Source organism: Trematomus bernacchii, unplaced genomic scaffold (assembly GCF_902827165.1).
Source record: "Trematomus bernacchii unplaced genomic scaffold, fTreBer1.1, whole genome shotgun sequence".
NCBI lineage: Eukaryota > Metazoa > Chordata > Actinopteri > Perciformes > Nototheniidae > Trematomus > Trematomus bernacchii.
In genome coordinates, this window is record NW_022987531.1 from 675,646 (window position 1) to 695,211 (window position 19,566).

Genomic DNA, 19,566 nt, shown 5'->3' on the forward strand with positions numbered 1-19,566 from the left:
AACTAGCTAGCATTAGCTCAATTCCTGAACAACATAGAAACTAAAAACGGGACATCAAGACTCATTAACACACTGACTGAGCAGGACACTATGCATACAATCTTATAACATTACCAACACTAAAGATCTGCATATATGCTCACATTCTTCACGAACGCATTCTCTCTGTGACGATGGTAATTATGCATGTGACGATGCGCAATAATGTCCTGAACGCACATGTGTAACCAGCTCGAAGACCCGTAGCTGAACTACTTTAGCTGTCCCTAAATGTGCCTGACTAAAACACGAACGATATAATGCAGATCAAGGAGAACAAGGGGAATTTACAAGACATAGACTAACTGTGGTTACATTACTTAACTAGCTCATCATCGTCACCAGTCAGAAAATGTCCGTTAGCCGTGGGGCTAGTTTTCGCTATGTTAAACTCCATTGACTTATGCTAAAATGTTAGCGATCTAAAGGTCCGCTATTTTTGGCTGTTTTGGGTCGACTTCAGTTGACTGTAACATCGAAAATCTTCGAAATTGAATGTTCACAAAGCTGCGGACCGGTTATACACTCATACACGAGGGAACTAACATAGCTAATTTAACTAACGTTAGCTAATGTAGCTGGTGTAGTGCCGAGACGGGACATACGGATTAAGCAACTAGACTACTTGTAGTGTACATGCAGAATTATTTCAATTTAAAATAGTTTTAAATGCTCACACACATACCTGACTCTGGTGCTGTATTTTCCTCTCGTTTCTTTTTAATTTTCCGTTTCGAAGCACCTGATGAATGCTTTCTCTTTGACACTCAGCGACAGAATCAACAGACAGAGGCAGCAACGCAGATTTGAATCTGCCAATCAGATCAATCTATTGCTGGAGAGGGGGGGGGGGGCTCCCCGAAATCAGCCGGAAGTGGCGCATTCGAATACTGTTTGGGCTGTCTGCCGTGGGTGGGCTGCGTTCCACTCCAAATAGCCGGTCGGCCGTAATATATGCATAGATATATATGCGTGCATATATGCATATATATATATTTATATATATATATATATATATATATATATGAATATATATATGCGTGCATATATGCACGCATATATGAATATATATATGCGTGCATATATGCATATATATATGCGTGCATATATGTGTGTGTCTATATATATTTATAAACTGTATATTATTTTCCATCATTCAATGGACAATTTGTACTTTTTTTATATGTAGGCTACCATCAAACATATGTTCATATATAAAGTGGGTAACTATACAAAACGAAGTGAGATAACTGTTTATGAATATCTGTTCAATTGTATGTAAACTCATGAAAGATAAATGAGTGTTTCAATAAAACTATTACATATAAATGTATAGTGCAGTTTTTGTTTTCATTGCAATATATTTTTTTTATATGTATCAATATATAGCCATACATGGTCCATGCATATATTGCAATATATTTAAAAATATAAGGACTACTTTCCCATATATGGAAATGTATGATCCAATATATTGTATTATATTTACCAATATATTACAATATATTTTTGTTTCATAAGGGCTGTTTAAATGTGTAAACTGTGTTGGACTGCTAAGCCATTGACACAGTGCTAACTGTGCTAACTAAGTTGCTAGAGTTTCCATATATCAACTCTAATATCAGCAGATGGCCTTGCATACATGTATCTCATAGCAGGAGAATGTCTGCATTCACACACAAAATACCTATTGACAGTATACTCCGGGTGATTTGCCGGTCAGTCGCGAAACGTAATTACATTATAGCTGGCGTAGCGATCTAACACACGGAGCTAGAGCTAGTTTTGGTCAGAAAAACATTTTTGTGATGCTACGTTGCTAGCGTTTAAATATATCAACTACAATGTCAGCAGATAGCCTTACATGTTTGTCATGGCAGGAGAATGTCTGCAGTCACACACACGGAATACTCATACAGTATACTGTACTGTGATTTACCGTACATTGTGACCGTACATATACTGCATGTAGCTAACGAGGCTAGCTGTATGCTAGCGCAAAACAATGTATTCATGCAAGTTATATTGTATGACCAAACGTAGCAGAATACCCGTATACGATTGCAATTATAAACACGTTATTGCTAGCCTAATATGAACCACTAGCTTTTGTTCATAGTAGTTTTATTACACTGCATTATAGTTGCCTTTCCTCCAAGCTAACGTTCATATCGTGTTAGCTACCAAGGTAAACAAAGCTAGGTTAGCATATTAGCAGGCAAGCTGTTCATTACACAACTACTACTAACGAATCTAAAACAACTAAGTTTCTCTAATATTTTGTGATTTGCATTTGATTTCGTCCAGCCAGATCCTGGCGGACAATCCATGACGGGGAAGGGATTCTACTACTACTGAGGGTGCTAAAAGGCACCGCACCGACTGTGCGCAGGCAAGATGCGAGGAGGAGGAATGGATGATATACCGTGTATATATGTATATTTATGTTCATTTTGTACATTTCTAAAAATAAAGTTTAATGGAAATACTTAGTAGGCCTATCCTTTCTTCCCTGAATTCATATATAGCAAACCATGATTTGATTTCTCATCAAACAGTAGTAGTTTATAACGGGTAAAAATAACTTACTCTTTGTTATGAGAGTAGCTCGTAGGCCACAACGGAAAGACAAGGAGACATACACGAGTTTACAAAACCACGGCACATTTATTGTGGTAAATGCAAAGATAGGTGGTTGAGAGGATCGCAGAGTTAGTCTTCCTGCAGCCGCTTTGGAGAGAGACTGTGTCCGGAGGTGTCCGTGATCGTGCTGATTAGCCTCTTCAGCTCCACCCCATCGTAAGACAAAGGCCCTGGGGCCGTCACACTCTTCTATAACAACAGTTAAAAATATATATGTATATAAAATATACCGCTGTACCGACGCCATGATAAGACTGATGTTACGCTGAGAGCAGCCGGGAAAAGCACTGACATGGGCGCAGCCTCTCTGGTGGTTGACTAATCAGAACGAGTGGCCGAGCTGACCAATCGGAGCACACTAGGCTCACAGGGAGGGGGGGGGCAAGAGCTCCAACGAGTCGTTTAGTGGAGAAAGTGAATACTGCTGAATACACATGCTTGACAGAGATGCTGTATGCGAAACCAATGTGAGTTTGGAAAATTGCACAGTATAAATCTATTTTAGTATACCTCAACAATGTAATTATGATCAGTGGAAATGGCCATGACATGGGCCCTTTAAGTGCTTTGACAAAAAATCCATTAAAAAATGTCATCTGTGGAAGCCGTAGTACTGTAAAAAGCACGACCAATCATTTGAGCCGGCCCGGCTAAAATAACTGGATGGCCTACCTGCCTGTCAGCCTTCCATCTGTGCACAAGCTTATCTCGTGCCCTCATTGGTCATGTGCGCGTTCGTGTGTGTTGGAGGAGGGGCTCTGTAAGGAAGTGGCAGATTTTTTCCGGCTGTGTATTTTCAAATTCTAGCGATCTCGAGCTGGTTTCTCCAAAATTACCTACCCCACCTTTAAGTGTGAATATCGGCCGATAATGATCGGAGGCCGATCGATCGGAGCATCCCTAATTATTACCGGACATTTTGACCAGCAGGTTTTGAATTTACCCGTTTTTTATAAATGTTACCAGCTAGAAACCGGTAATTACCGGCTAACGGAAACCCTGCTATAGAATACTTCCTGAATTTGCTTAATGAACGGCAGGTTTTCTTTTTTTAAAACAAAAGATTTGTTAAATGTTTCTGTTGTTTAACATAATACAATTACGTATCAATAAGTGTTGATATGTCTTTTCTCCTGTATTTATTTGCATTGGATTTGATATTGAGGTAATGCAAAATCAACGGAAAGTAATCAGGTTACATTACGTTTACATTGTGATACTTAGATTAGGTAACAAGTTATAGTGACAGAATACATTTTTTAAGTAACCCTCCCAACCGAGGCAGTAAAAGGACTACATAATGTATTAGCATACTGAACCTGTAGATATACTTATTGGCGACAGACCAGTTAAATGCTGCAATAGATCATGCATATTTTCCATTTGGATCCGCTTCTGTCTGTCTCTGTGTGCCGCACATCCAACCCCCCACCCCTCTGTCCCTATCTGTAACTGGGCTACTCGCTGATATTTGTAGAGCTGTCCTGCACACCAACCTTTGTTTCCAGTAAACTCAGAATCTATTTATAGACTCTGTGAGAGTGAATAAGTGAGGGAGAGTGTTTGTGAACGTTGTTGGAGACAGAGTTAACCTGAAGCAAAGACCAATGTGTGTATCACTTGCTATCCCGATGAGCACTGATAATACGGGATTAGGATTCACGCGTCAGAGGTCATCTGGCTGTTTGTGTGGCCCCTAGTAAGGTAAGGAATACTTAACGACTGGTTAGGGGAGAACATAGCTTCACATTGGCCTTAAACTCCAAAACTCACATGTATTTAGATAGAAACTACAACAAGTGTAGTATTTATTACCGATTTGTACCAAGTGTTGCTTAACAGCAGGTGCTATTGTAGGCTTTTTGGAAATGTGTCAAACTTTTGCTGTGTTTCTTCTGCAGAGCACAACCTGTCCTGCAGAAGGAATCTTTTCTCTGTTTGATAGTGTCAAGCTTAAAACACCCAAAAAGCAGCATTACTGAAGTCTTACCATTGAAACAAAAGCTGCAAACTGACAGGTCATGGTCCACCTCATCAAAGCATAAAAATATAGATATTTTATTGCACTAGTAACTTTTATGCTTTTCTGCTGCCACACTAAATGGTATTTCCAAAGGTTTCAAAGGTTTTAATATCTTATACACAGCGACAGTGTAGTTTTGCAATGTTGAGGGCATTGCAACTTCCATACCAGGCCGTGATGCAGCCAGTCAGGATCCTCTCTATGGTGCACCTGTAGAAGGTCAGGATGCTCTCTATGGTGCACCTGTAGAAGGTCAGGATGCTCTCTATGGTGCACCTGTAGAAGGTCAGGATGCTCTCTATGGTGCACCTGTAGAAGGTCAGGATGCTCTCTATGGTGCACCTGTAGAAGGTCAGGATGCTCTCTATGGTGCACCTGTAGAAGGTCAGGATACTCTCTATGGTGCACCTGTAGAAGGTCAGGATACTCTCTATGGTGCACCTGTAGAAGGTCAGGATCCTCTCTATGGTGCACCTGTAGAAGGTCAGGATGCTCTCTATGGTGCACCTGTAGAAGGTCAGGATCCTCTCTATGGTGCACCTGTAGAAGGTCAGGATGCTCTCTATGGTGCACCTGTAGAAGGTCAGGATGCTCTCTATGGTGCACCTGTAGAAGGTCAGGATACTCTCTATGGTGCACCTGTAGAAGGTCAGGATACTCTCTATGGTGCACCTGTAGAAGGTCAGGATCCTCTCTATGGTGCACCTGTAGAAGGTCAGGATGCTCTCTATGGTGCACCTGTAGAAGGTCAGGATCCTCTCTATGGTGCACCTGTAGAAGGTCAGGATGCTCTCTATGGTGCACCTGTAGAAGGTCAGGATCCTCTCTATGGTGCACCTGTAGAAGGTCAGGATGCTCTCTATGGTGCACCTGTAGAAGGTCAGGATGCTCTCTATGGTGCACCTGTAGAAGGTCAGGATGCTCTCTATGGTGCACCTGTAGAAGGTCAGGATGCTCTCTATGGTGCACCTGTAGAAGGTCAGGATACTCTCTATGGTGCACCTGTAGGAGGTCAGGATACTCTCTATGGTGCACCTGTAGAAGGTCAGGATGCTCTCTATGGTGCACCTGTAGAAGGTCAGGATACTCTCTATGGTGCATGTGTAGAAGGTCAGGATCCTCTCTATGGTGCACAGGTAGAAGGTCAGGATGCTCTCTATGGTGCACCTGTAGAAGGTCAGGATCCTCTCTATGGTGCACCTGTAGAAGGTCAGGATGCTCTCTATGGTGCACCTGTAGAAGGTCAGGATGCTCTCTATGGTGCACCTGTAGAAGGTCAGGATGCTCTCTATGGTGCACCTGTAGAAGGTCAGGATCCTCTCTATGGTGCACCTGTAGAAGGTCAGGATGCTCTCTATGGTGCACCTGTAGAAGGTCAGGATGCTCTCTATGGTGCATCTGTAGAAGGTTAGGATCCTCTCTATGGTGCACCTGTAGAAGGTCAGGATCCTCTCTATGGTGCACCTGTAGAAGTTGCAGAGTATCCTGGAATCCATTTTGAACCTCCTCAGCCTGCGGAGGAAGAAGAGCTGCTGTCGAGCTTTTTTGGTGATGGTGTTTGTGTGAAGAGTCCATGTCAGGTCCTCAGTGATGTGGACACAGAGGAACCTGAAGCTGCTGACTCTCTCCACCGTAGTCATTGATGGCGATGGGGGCGTGTCCCTCTCTCTGCTGCTTCCTGTAGTCCACAATCAGCTCCTTGGTTTTGCTAACGTTGAGATGGAGGTTGTTATCCTGGCACCAAGATGTCAGGTTTTCAACCTCTCTGTACGCCGTCTCGTCGCCGTCGGTGATCTGGCCGATGACGGTCGTGTCGTCAGCCATCTTCACGATGGTGTTGGAGCTGTGTGTGGCCACGCAGTTGTTTGTGAACAGGGAGTTCACACACAACTGCTGCTGCCTGCTTTCCACCTGTCTGGTGTCTGCGATCTGCGGAGGCCTGCTCCCACCTGTAGAGTACAGCTGTGCTGAGGAGGATTTTACCTCGGAGACGTCGCGGAGAGACGGAGTGGCTCCACGCTTCGGGCTGGAGCCTGCTTCCACCGGGCGTGTGCTGCTGTGCGGAGGAGGATTTACCACGGCTGGGGCCTGCTTTCCACCTGTCCTGGTTCTGCTGTTGCGGAGGCCTGCTTTCCACCTGTCCTGGTTTTGCTGTTGCGTAGGCCTGCTCCCACCTGTCGTGTGCTGCGGTGTCGTGTGCTGCTTTGCTGAGGAGACCTTTAACCCCGGGGATACCACGGAGAGACCGGAGGCTTCCACGCTGCTGCTTTCGCCTGTCCTTTGCTGCTGTGCTGAGGAGGATTTTTGCCCCAGGAACATCGCGGATACTGTGTGCTGGTCTGGGAAAATGGCCCATATCGTGATTCTGCTGGGCCTGTTAACAGTTTTACTCCTTTTACTATTGATGTTGTTCGTGAAGCCTTAACCAAGTTAGATCCTAAGAAACCGGCTGGCCCGGACAACGTAGAACCTTTCTTTTTAAAGATAGCTGCAGATTTTATTGCTCCACCTCTCACTTCTCTTTTTAACCTCTCCCTCAGCACAAATACAATTCCAAAAGTATGGAAGTCAGCTTATGTCTTGCCTTTGCTAAAAGGAGGGGAGGCCACCTTATTAAATAATTATAGACCTATCTCTAAAATGTCAGTTCTTGCGAAGATGCTCGAACGCCTAGTGAGTGAACAGGTAAAGGAGTTTTTATGTACAAATGACATCCTGTCAGGCTTCAGAAAGCAACATAGCACCATCACAATGAAAGTGGTGAATGATATGGCGAGTATTTTAGATAATAAGCAGAGTTGTGCAGCTCTATTTATTGACCTTTCCAAAGCGTTTGATACCGTCGATCATCGCATCTTAAAGCAGAGGCTACTCAGTATTGGCATATCCAGCCATGCAGTGGGGTGGTTTGTGAACTACCTCTCTGAAAGGTCCCAATGTGTTCACTTTGATGGGCTGTCTTCTGAGTGGTTAAACATTGCTAATGGTGTTCCTCAAGGTTCTGTTTTAGGTCCACTTTTATTCTCCATATATATCAACAGTTTAGGTGAAAATGTGGATGAAGCTACTTTACATTTTTATGCGGACGATACCGTGATGTACTGTGCAGGTCCCTCCATTAAGGAGGCTGTTGTTGAATTGCAAGCTGTTTTTAACATTATTCAGACTCAGCTCTCTGAACTAAAGCTTCTTTTAAATGTTGATAAAACCAAGGTAATGCTTTTTTCAAAAGCCAAAAAGACACCAGAGCCTGTTTTAGATATTTTAACTACGCAAGGAATAAAACTTGAAGTGGTTGCCTGTTACAAATACCTTGGTATCTGGCTTGATGATTGTCTCACTTTTAAACTTCATGTCAATAACCTGCTTAAAAAGCTGAGGGTTAGGCTAGGTTTCTTCTACAGGAACAAGTCCTGTTTCTCGCTTGAGGCCAGGAAAAGGCTAGTCACTGTGACCTTTTGACCTGTGCTGGACTATGGTGATCTGATTTATATGAATGCACCTGCCAATTGCCTGGTCAAGTTAGATGCTGCGTATCACAGTGCACTGAGATTTGTGACAAACTGTAAAGCATTAACCCATCACTGTACCCTGTATGCAAGGGCTGGTTTGCCTTCACTAACTGTACGGAGGCTCAGTCACTGGTACATTTTTATATATAAAGCCATGTTAGGGAAACTTCCATCCTACATCTGCTCCCTGATCTCACGGCGAATTGTAAGTGGCTACTGCCTGAGATCGCATGCTGTGGTTTTATTAAATGTGCCAACTGCTAGGACTGTCTTAGGGAAGATAGCATTTAGATGCGCAGCTCCACTGTCCTGGAATAGTCTGCAATTGAAATGGAAACTGAGCAATCTGGTGCCACTAAATGTTTTTAAAGCTTGGTTGGATGCTACTGAATCGGAAGCTGTTGGTACCTGTTCATGTGGATAGTTATGTAAATTGTAATCCCTGTAATGATGCTGTATGATGTCCTTTTGTTGTTCTGTTTATGTTTTTTATGTTTCATGTGGAACCTACTTGAGCAGGTCTCCCTTGAAAAAGAGATCAATGATCTCAATGGGATACACCTGGATAAATAAAGGTTTGAAATTAAATGAGTAGAGGAGAGGGCTGAGGAAGTTAGTGATGCCATCTAGGCAGTTCCAGGGACCGTACAAGTCGATTTTCTAACTTTTTTGGAGCTGCAGAGACCAGAACAAATTTCCTTACAGGGACAATAAAGTATATTTTGCAACGTATCGTATAGATAGTTAGCGCTAAGATCCAAAAGTGTCTAGAATGCAATATTAGAACAGGAGTCCTCGTAATCAGGAAACAGGACTCCAGGTAATAACCTCCTGAATAATGAACGAGGTAAAAACATCTCCTATGATCCCAAACTACTTCTCTACGTCACTTAGTCTTGTTTTATTGTTTTGATTGAGAGACCACCTTGTGGCAAACATTTTGTTTTGAAGGGTAACCATCCTGAGCTAAAGATATCATCAAGAACACTGCGGTCCCTACCGTAAACTGAGTGCACTGCAAAAGTCCTCAGCTTAGGTAACAACTGCTGAAGCCTCATACTAAGACGGCATGTTCTGCAGGATAATTACATTTTCTCACATCAGAATCAGATAAGTAAACAACATCATCATGACTAGGGTGGATAATAACCCTCACTGTACATTAACTGTGTGGTCTTGAGAGTGTAGACGCAACACAAGGGAACCTAAACATTGAGATTGGGATCGGGATGTTGAAATTGGTATTTTTTATTGTTTTAATACTTTTTATTGATCAGATTATTTCATTGAACAGATGCAATTTGTTCAGAATATAAACTCATATTTCAACATCCAGTACAGGCAAATCACAACAAAGAAACAATTGTTGAAAAATGATTAAACAAATAAAAAGAAAAGAAACAAATCTAAACAGTAATAGAAAGTTAGATTAAAGCTGATAACAAAGCAATGGCTCATACAGTTCATATTTCATCATGGGTCGAACAAAACAGAGGGATAACTTCACACATTTATAATCATATGACCTTACATACTGTGTACACCTCTTCATATACTTTTTTGTAGAAATATACATATTCAAATGAGCAGCGTTATAGTTAGCAGGTCAGCATAACTTTTCAAAGATCTTCACCACACCAGTCAGGGAAATGTATTTGTGAGATAGTGTGAAACGTTATTATTTCACCATTTGCAGCCAGGCATTTCCATTAAATATGTAATAATGTTGGGTTCAGTGACATACACATTGCCCAAATTAATTACGCTAAATTCCAGTTACCCCTCCCCACAGTAGCTGTTATTCAGTCCCTTGTTGAAAATGTGTGAGAGACAATAAAAGTTGGAGTTCAATTATTTTTGTCCAGCCAGGCGGCAGGATGTGCAGTCAGTGTTTTTGTTTAGGCAGACATTTTTAGAAGCCCAGAGAGACAAAACAATGTGTACAACGTCATTAGAGGGGAATATGGGATGGGTTGACCCTCTCACACAAACACAGGGCAACAATGTAGCACACATGCACACACACACATAGGTGCACACACACACTCCACCATACATGTTGTGAAGTAACTACAGAACAAATACATGTTATCACCTAAACTTGGGCAAGTAACCCCCACATACATTAGTTCCCTGGACTTTTACCTTACAGAGTTATCATTAATGTTGGTGGATTTAAAACAGGAAGACACAAACACGAACGTGCGCACAGGCATATTGTGATACATTTCCTGCTCTGGTCTTTTCCACTTTACCTTGTGTGGTCTCTATATTTAGCTCAGTCCAGGGAAACCAACCAACACAGGCAGGAAAACTAAGTTGGGAAAGAATTGAAGGAAGTCTAGTGGTCATTTAGACAAACAAGTCAGACACTGGGATCAGCGCTGGCTGAACACACAGCAGTCCTACATGGCAGAGACAGACAAAGGGCTGTAGGATGATAGAGGGCCATCTGAAGAAGGAGTTAGGACATCGGAGAGCTATGCTGGGCTCAGCCTTTTGGATCCAGCTGGATTTGTGTTTGGATGTGGATTTGAACAGACAAAAGGTGGATCTGTACATGAACATGTTTAAAAGAAGGATCCATATGCTCTGCTGGTAGATCTTGGCTGGTGGAAGTCTCAGATGAGGTAAGGTGCTACAAAGCTGTCTCAATGTTTTAAAAACCTGCTTCAAACTTAAAAAACAGTGGTCTCATAGCGTCAAACTTCATTACTTTGGAAAGGTTGGACCTAAAATATATTAACGTTATCAGCTAAATGGGAATTGTAATGTACTCTTTTTGCATTTTGTGACCATGTTGTGCTGTTTTGTATAGACAATGATCATGTACAGACTGTAACTCTCCCTTCTGTGAAAGATTTGGCAGGATAGCTGTTTTTGTCAACACTTACTTTTGACTTTATACTGTGTATTTGATTGAGTCTTGAGTATAGTTTTTGTCCTTGGTACAGTATTTCCAACTTGCTGTGTTACATTACATGACATGTCACTTGTTAGACGCTTTTATCCAAAGCGACTTACATACTCAATACTGTGGACAATCCCCACAGGAGCAATTTCGGGTGAAGTGTCTTGCCCAGGGACACAACGACATGCTGACTGCAGTGGGGTTTGAACCAACGCACTATCCACTGTGCCACATGCCTCCATGGCAGTATGTGCAGATTATTGTAAGACAGCCAGCAGAACAATGGAGTGAATTCACATAATGACCGATCCTATGGACAGTACATTAGGTTTCACACACAATTACAAAATGTTTTTTATAACAATGAATTCATAATTGTTTCTGTTTATAAAAAAGGTATATGATTACCCTGTATTATCTGGTACAACACATAGCATTATGCCTTTACATCATTGGTTAGACCAGCATAAGAGCCTGCCTGTGAGTCAGACAGGACTCTTTACTCTGATCCTTAAACACGTTGTTGCTGTAGAAAAAAAAATATATCATTCGGGATAGCTGCCTTTCAGCATTAAGCGTTGTGTTTAATCTGTTATTAATTTTAATTTAGTAAGTAAACATGACAAAATAAATGCTATGTAAATGTTCAGTTTCTATGTAGTTGAGTGAGCTAGCATGGAGCATCTATTAATGACATTATTTATGTAGACATGTAACTGCAAACACAATCATCTTACAATGTGCCCTAACTGCTTCTCCTTGAGTACTATATGTCCTCTATGGTAGTGGAACACAGCCTTAGACAAATCATCTCAAAATGGATGTTTAGACCGTGTAAGGTCAGTGTTGTAATTTGTGGCTCAATTGTTGCACTACTGAAAGTTGATATTAAATGTTCATGTGCAAGGTCTCTAGTGGTCCCAGAAATAGTTGTTATGAGTGAACTGAAGAAGCATATTGACATGAAAAGTGGGATTCCTGAAATACATTTGAACACATGTCTTTATTTATTGGGTGTAAATGGGTGTCTTTGGTGCATCTTTATCATCGGTAAACTAAAAGAAACAGAAACATTTGTTGTTGATTAACTACATTTATATAAGCTGTGAGCTCCAGTGACACTAGTGCTTTGTTGGACAACGTGTCCTCATCAAACTGAATGTCAAGTGGCTCTGTAAAGGGCATTTAAAGGGTACAGTACACACCGCACTATAATTATAATGTGCACATGAATATGTAAAATCTGACTAACGTTAGATGTTAGCAAAAAGCATCTTAGTCGAAAGAATGATTCCATGCTCAGTTTATAACAGCAAAATATTATTTATGACAACTGTTTTCTAAGTATGGTCAAAAAAAACTTGTCCACACCAATTTAAAAAACCCATACCTGGCTTTTATTTACGGCTTTGCATTCTTGTGTGTGCACAGCTGTGAGTATATCATAGTGACACAGCAGACACACTGAGCTGTCCCTGACTCCACTTGACTAACTGTCGCTTTCTGCAAAAGCTTAACATCAATTTATAAGTCGCTAACACACACACACACATACATTTTTTAATAATAAAGTCTGGTTGTATGGCCTACTGCTTAGCACTGTTAAGCAGTGTCATGGCCTGGCTCTTGGCCATAACAAAAAGCGTGGGAAGGACAAGAACATATATGAAAAATATATTTATGAACAAAAGTTTAACGTAAACCAAAAAACTAACACAAAGGAAAAGCAAAAAGACGAAGCGACGTGGCTGCTCCGAGGTCAGGTCCTCTGCGGGGGAGAGAGATCGATACTCTGGGCCAGGCCTCTTAATCCTCCGCCAGCCGTCAGGTGTCCTCAATCAGGGCGTCACAAGCAGAGGAGGAACATTAAAGGGCCATGCACACCACAGGAGACCTTAAAGCAGGGGTCGTCACACCCCCCCCCCCCTTAAAGTCGGTGTCCCCAGGACCACCGGCATACCGAACCAACCCCATCCCAAACAAAAACACAAATTCATATCCCACAAAAAATATATAGCACCCTATCTTAACGAACCCTAATTGTAATATACCACCTTATACTGCAATCTCCGCCTTTAGCAACCAGCCACATCTTTAGCAACACAGGTATCTGGGAAGCACACTTTAAAAAGATGGGCAGAGCGAGAAAGGTTTAGCAAAACAGTATGACAGGTAATATATAAACATCAAGGTCAAACTAACACCTACTTAGTGCCATGGAGCACGCGATAGCGCGTCAGCAATAACATTGTTCGATCCCCTAATGTGCTTAACATCAAGATTGTAAGCCTGGAGAAACAAAGACCACCTCGTCAGTCTTTGGTTAGGACACTTCATTGAATGCAGAAACGTCAGAGGATTATGATCTGTGTAAACCAAAATTGGTCCTCCTGCTCCCACATATACATTGAAATGTTGCAACGCCCAGATGAGTGACAACGCTTCCTTCTCAATCACCGACACATTTTTCTGGTAGCAGTTACGTTTTTTTGAGAAGAAACTGACTGGTCCCACCACCCCTTCATTGTCACCCTGGAGCAAAACCGCACCCGCTCCGACCTGGCTTGCATCTACTTCGAGACTAAAAGGTCGATCAAAACATGGAGCAGCTAGTACAGGAGAGGAACACAACAGAGATTTAACATTATCAAACGCTCTCTGACAGTCAACCGACCAAGTTTATTATATATCCTTATCCCTAAGAAGTTCAGTCAGATGAAACACTGTAGTGGAAAAATGTTCACAGAACCTCCTGTAGTAACCCACCATACCCAGAAACCTTTGGAGTTCCTTTTTGGTTGTGGGCTGTGGATATTCAGATATCGCCCTGACCTTGGCCAGAACTGGAGCCACACAACCCTGACCCACCACATGGCCAAGGTATGTCACTGTGGCCTTTGCAAAGGCACATTTGGCCAAATTAATAGTCAGATGTGCCTCCGCCAATCGTTCAAACAACAGCTCGATGCGCTGAACATGAGAAGACCAAGTATCACTGCAAATTACCAAATCGTCTAGATACACAGTGCAGCCCTCTAAACCCGACACCACGCGATTCATCAAACGTTGGAATATAGCGGGAGCATTTTTTAACCCAAATGGCATTACTTTATATGAATAAAGTCCAGCTGGTGTAATAAATGCCGATATTTCTTGTGCCCGCTTGGACAAGGGGACCTGCCAATAACCTTTCAGCAAATCAAACTTGCTAACATATTTCGCAGATCCCACCTGATCTATACAGTCATCCATTCGTGGCAAAGGAAAAGAGTCAGATTTCGTCACCGCATTCACCTTCCTTAAATCAGTACAGAACCTAGGTGTTCCATCCTGCTTCGGCACCAAAATACATGGGGACGCCCAACTGGATGCCGATGGGACAGCAATTTTATTCTCCAAAATGTAATTAATCTCAGCATCCAAACACTTGCGCTTAACTGGTGGCATGCGATAAAAATGCTGCTTAATCGGCTGAGCGTCCCCAACATCAATATCATGCTCAGCCCAGTCAGTTTGCGAAGGAGTACCTCCAAACAGACACAGATACTTGTGTACCAATGCTGAGAGTTCCTCACGTCTTGATTCCGGCAAATGAGAAAACAACCCGTCTAAATTACCCAGTGATTCAGAATTTCTCAAACGACCACAGAGCAAACTATCATCAGGTTCAGGCACTCTATCTCCCTCATGCATCAAACCAAGTGATGTCACAGCCACAGCTGGATGCACACTGTCCTTCATCACCTCTGTGTCTGTGTTAGCTTCACGCCGGTGGTAAGGTTTCAGAAGATTTACATGACAGAGGCGTTTGGTCTTCCTCCGTTCTGGTGTTGCCACAACATAGTTTAGGTCAGACCTTTTTTCAATGACAGTGTATGGACCTGAATACTTAGCCTGAAATGGGGAACCAACAATAGGCATAAGGGATAGAACCTGGTCACCTGGATTAAACTCCTGTCGTGCCGAACCACGGTCATACAACTTCTTCATTTTACACTGAGAAACTGACAGCTTTTCCTGTGCCATACTCAAGGCTACAACTAAACGATGTCTGAATCCATTCACATAATCAACTAAACTCCGTGGTGGCTCAGTGTCAACACAACCCTCTTTCAGCACTGCCAAGGGACAGGATGTCCGAAAACCAACTCATTAGGGCTAAACCCCGTACCTTCATGTACCGCCTCCCTTGCAGCCAACATTAACCATGGAAGACCCTCTTCCCAGTCTCCATCTAGTTCAGTACAGTATGCACGTAACAAGGATTTCAACTTCTGGTGAAACCTTTCCAAGGCACCTTGGCTTTGAGCGTGGTAAGCTGTTGATTGGTTCTTTTTCACTTTCAAAAGCTTCAACTACTGACCAAACATGTGAGACGAAAAATTGGAGCCTTGATCACTCTGGATGACTTTAGGAATACCAAATATCGAAATAAACTGTGACAAAGCCTTAACCACCGCTTTAGTTGTAATCGACCTCAAAGGATAGGCAGCTGGATACCTAGTGGTTTGACACATCACTGTCAGCAGATATTTGCAACCAGACCTTGCACATGGTAATGGCCCACACAATCCACAATGAGATGTGTAAACGGCTCACTTACAACTTGTATCGGCTGTAGTGGTGCTGGTTTGACCTTCTGGTTTGGTTTCCCTGTTAACTGACACACATGGCATGTTCTAATATACTGCGACACATCTCTTTTTAGACATGGCCAAAAGTAGTGTTTCAGGATGTTTAAATATGTTTTCCGAACACCAAAGTGTCCGCACTCATCATGTGCGACTTTCAGGACAAGAGGACGAAACTTAGTTGGCACCACCAGCTGGAAAACATTATTCACCCCACCACCATCAGCCACAGGAACCCATTTTCAACAAGCCATTATGCAACAAGTATCCACTCTTCCTTTGCAGCAAAAACTCCTGTCTCCCTTAATGTCGACACTATAGAGTCTTTTATGTTGTCTTTCACCCTTCTATCGCCGACAATAGACACAGAGAAATGCTCAGCAATTAAGAGCAGCTGCTCTCTTGAAAAAGTGGCAAGAGACTCCTGAGACGGAGCTTCAATAAATGCCTCTACGTCAGCCATATTAACTTACAACGACCCCTCACCGGAACACAACACTGGACCTTTAAACCGAGAGAAGAGAAAAAAAACAAAAACACAAAAACAAACCGGACAGATACCACCACGTTTATTATGCATCCAAAATGGAACAACACTCATTTTTTGATTGGAGTTTCCCCACTAACTCACCATCCCACTGACTAATCTCCTCCCTAGTCTTCATGCAGTTACTTGTGGTGGGACCGCTGGCCCAGCAAAGCGACTAGCAAGCTAGCAACACTACTGAGACCACGGCCATGCTCCCAAGCCGAAGCTTCAACCACTTTCTCCGCAACACTACACACCCCGCTCAACAATCCCAAGGGAACCGCCGCTTAACCTGCCAGGGAAAACTCCGCACCGCTCCACATGCAACGCACCAACAACCCCACACGAGAGAAATAGGAAAAAAACAAAACAAACAGCTGACCACGGCTAAGAACAACTAGCAACCACTCTCCCGGAATATAATACCAAACCAATCAAAGCCTCACAAAGTAATCAAATCAGTCCCCAAACAACGATCTGAAATCTAATGTCCTTCCCACAACGAGCCGAAACAAAGAAACCGGCCGCACTGCAAACGCGCTCCCAACAAACTTTATACACGCGCACCAACTCCCAACACAAATCTTACCTATCCGTTGCTGTATCACAGAAAAAAGAAGTGGACGAGCCCCCATCTGGCATGGCCTGGCTCTTGGCCATAACAAAAAGCGTGGGAAGGACAAGAACATATATGAAAAATATATTTATTAACAAAAGTTTAACGTAAACCAAAAAACTAACACAAAGGAAAAGCAAAAAGACGAAGCGACGTGGCTGCTCCGAGGTCAGGTCCTCTGCGGGGGAGAGAGATCGATACTCTGGGCCAGGCCTCTTAATCCTCCGCCAGCCGCCAGGTGTCCTCAATCAGGGCGTCACAAGCAGAGGAGGAACATTAAAGGGCCATGCACACCACAGGAGACCTTAAAGCAGGGGTCGTCACACAGTTATAACCCAATGTACACACTCTGCTCAGCACCAAACAACCTACAGCAGGTTGGCTGGTGATCGTAGTGCAGTATTTACCTGATACAGTGCCAGATGTGTTTCTCATGAGTATTTGGAAACCAAAACTACGGTGGCCGTCAGGTGGAAATTCATTACAATGACTAAACATTTGCTGCAGTTTCAAAAACGGTGCAAATATAAAAACACGAATGTGCTACAACACATGCAAATGAAGAAAACATCTTCACCAACTTGGCAACACATGCACATTATTTACTAAAGGCACTGCATAAGCAAAATGCTGAAGATACAAAATGCTGCAGAGCCTGAAGGTCAAAATCCAACGAGAACTGTTTCTAGAGGACCCTAAAAAGTGTGACTGGAGCGCTTGTTGACGTTCAGGGATTATAAAGTAAGCCAACTGTCACTGGAAATGTAAAATATAGCTTTTATTGGCTTATTTTAACAATGTGAGCAAACAATTCCTTCCGATATTATTGCAGATCTGCTGTAAACTAGCTACTGTAGCTAACAAAGCTAACCTAGTCATTCAAATATACTGAAAAAACACTTACAGTTATAAAAACAGACTAACTCTGCCAACAGAGACAGTTGGCCAATTTTATAATCCCCGAACGTCAACAAGCGCTCCTGTCCCAGCTGAGTCGTCACTTTTTAGTGTCCCCTGGTGTCCGTTGTGTTTTGAGTTTCTTGCATCGCTTTGTATTTGCAGTGTTTCCTTTATGCAGCCCTTTTAATAAATGCTGCGCATGATTCACCAAGCTGGTGAATGTTTTCTAAATGCTGCATGTGTTTTTAATTTTGTCATGATGTTTCTTCATTTGCATTGGTTTTGGCCCATTTGTGTCCGTTCTGAAGCGCGTTTGCACCTGTTGGCCACCGTACAAACAGAGCTAGAAGGAGAAAGAATATTGGATTCTAACTCATTTCGTTGAAAAACACCTGCTCTTTATCAATTCTAATGTTGCTACATGTCTGCTGACAGGGGACAATTTATGCAAAAAAGGAATATTTTCAGTTTACATCTTGCCCACTTGCAATATTCTTCAGTTTCTTTTGCTTGATCATTAGTTGGTTGTATACACCAGACTTACAAACCGCATTTAAGATATGTACTATGTGATAACAGCTGTGAACACATACATACATACACACACAGACACAACCACACACATTACTCATAGACTTAGAGGCCATCTGCTGAGCCAAGGTCACTGTAACATCTGTCTCCAGCTGCAGACCGCACATGACTCCAACATGTCTAGTCTGCTCTCATATTCATCTCCATTCCTAATGTGCTCCTGTTAAATGTGTCTTCTTGAATTCACACCCACCTTGAGAGCAACACAGTTCTCGAACAGCTAGATTAAAATCTGATATACAGTTAAAACCTGCCTCGGGTTTAGGTTACAATAACAAGCATACCCAGGTGAACACTTTTGATCTGGTACAATTGAAGTAATAATATAATTTACTCAAGTGTTATAATACAAAAACTGTGCAAATGCCTTTTCCCGAACATAAACTGGTATTAATAAATAAAGAATGTGCAAGCATACCTCAGACCAGCGTACTGAAATAAGTGTGTTCGATATAATAAGGAGGAGATAAATAATTTGAGCGCAAGGTAATCTTTTCGAAATGTGCAGTTTGCCTGTTACACTAATTGTGTGTTATTATTTTAGCAGGTTGCAAAGCGTTCTGTAAAATATCAATCAAAGACGCAAATAATCCTCCTTCTGACGTTCCAGCAGCTTTATAAGGATACTATTTTTAATATTTACAACATGTTCCTCTACCCCAAAAGAGAGAAAGAAAGACAGATAAAACACACTGCCTTTAATGTGACTTTACCATGTGGGTGTGGGGTTCAGGATATGAACATATGTAAGCAGAGTTAGGAGGGTTACCTTATAAATGCAATTTGTTACTATTACTAGTAACAAGTCAAATCAGTTACTCATCTAAGTATCACAATACAAAAGTAATGTAACCTGATTACTTTCTGTTACTTTTGGATTACTTCAATATTACATTCACTGCCAATTAACAACAATACGATGTTTTTTACTTAAGTGTATTATGTAAGACAACAAATCAATGTGACCTTAGATAAGAAGGAACAATTTAGTAGTACAAATGTGTCCTCTTAAATTATAGGCTAGCACTACAGGATATTATAGTTTACTAATCCTGTTTTAGGTATACACATCAATGAAACTTTTGGTTGAATAAATCAGGTGTTTACCTACTGAATTTAAATAAAAATATTTAAAATAAAGAAGGATGAAAGTGGACTAAATGAAAACCAA

The 19,566-nt window shown here is 42.0% G+C and overlaps 1 protein-coding gene across 2 annotated transcripts in view; it reads left to right on the top strand.

Moving 5' to 3' along the window:
• The first annotated feature begins 4,299 nt into the window (after nt 1-4,299).
• Nucleotides 4,300-19,566, top strand: part of rasgrp3 (RAS guanyl releasing protein 3 (calcium and DAG-regulated)) — a 79,531-nt gene continuing 64,264 nt past the window's right edge. The window contains exon 1 of one of the 2 annotated variants that reach the window (XM_034122461.1): nt 4,300-4,386. The gene's annotated coding sequence lies outside the window, so the exon portion shown is untranslated. Of the gene's footprint in view, nt 4,387-10,612; nt 10,848-19,566 lie in introns of those variants that run through there. The other variant, XM_034122452.1, reaches the window with a different exon arrangement.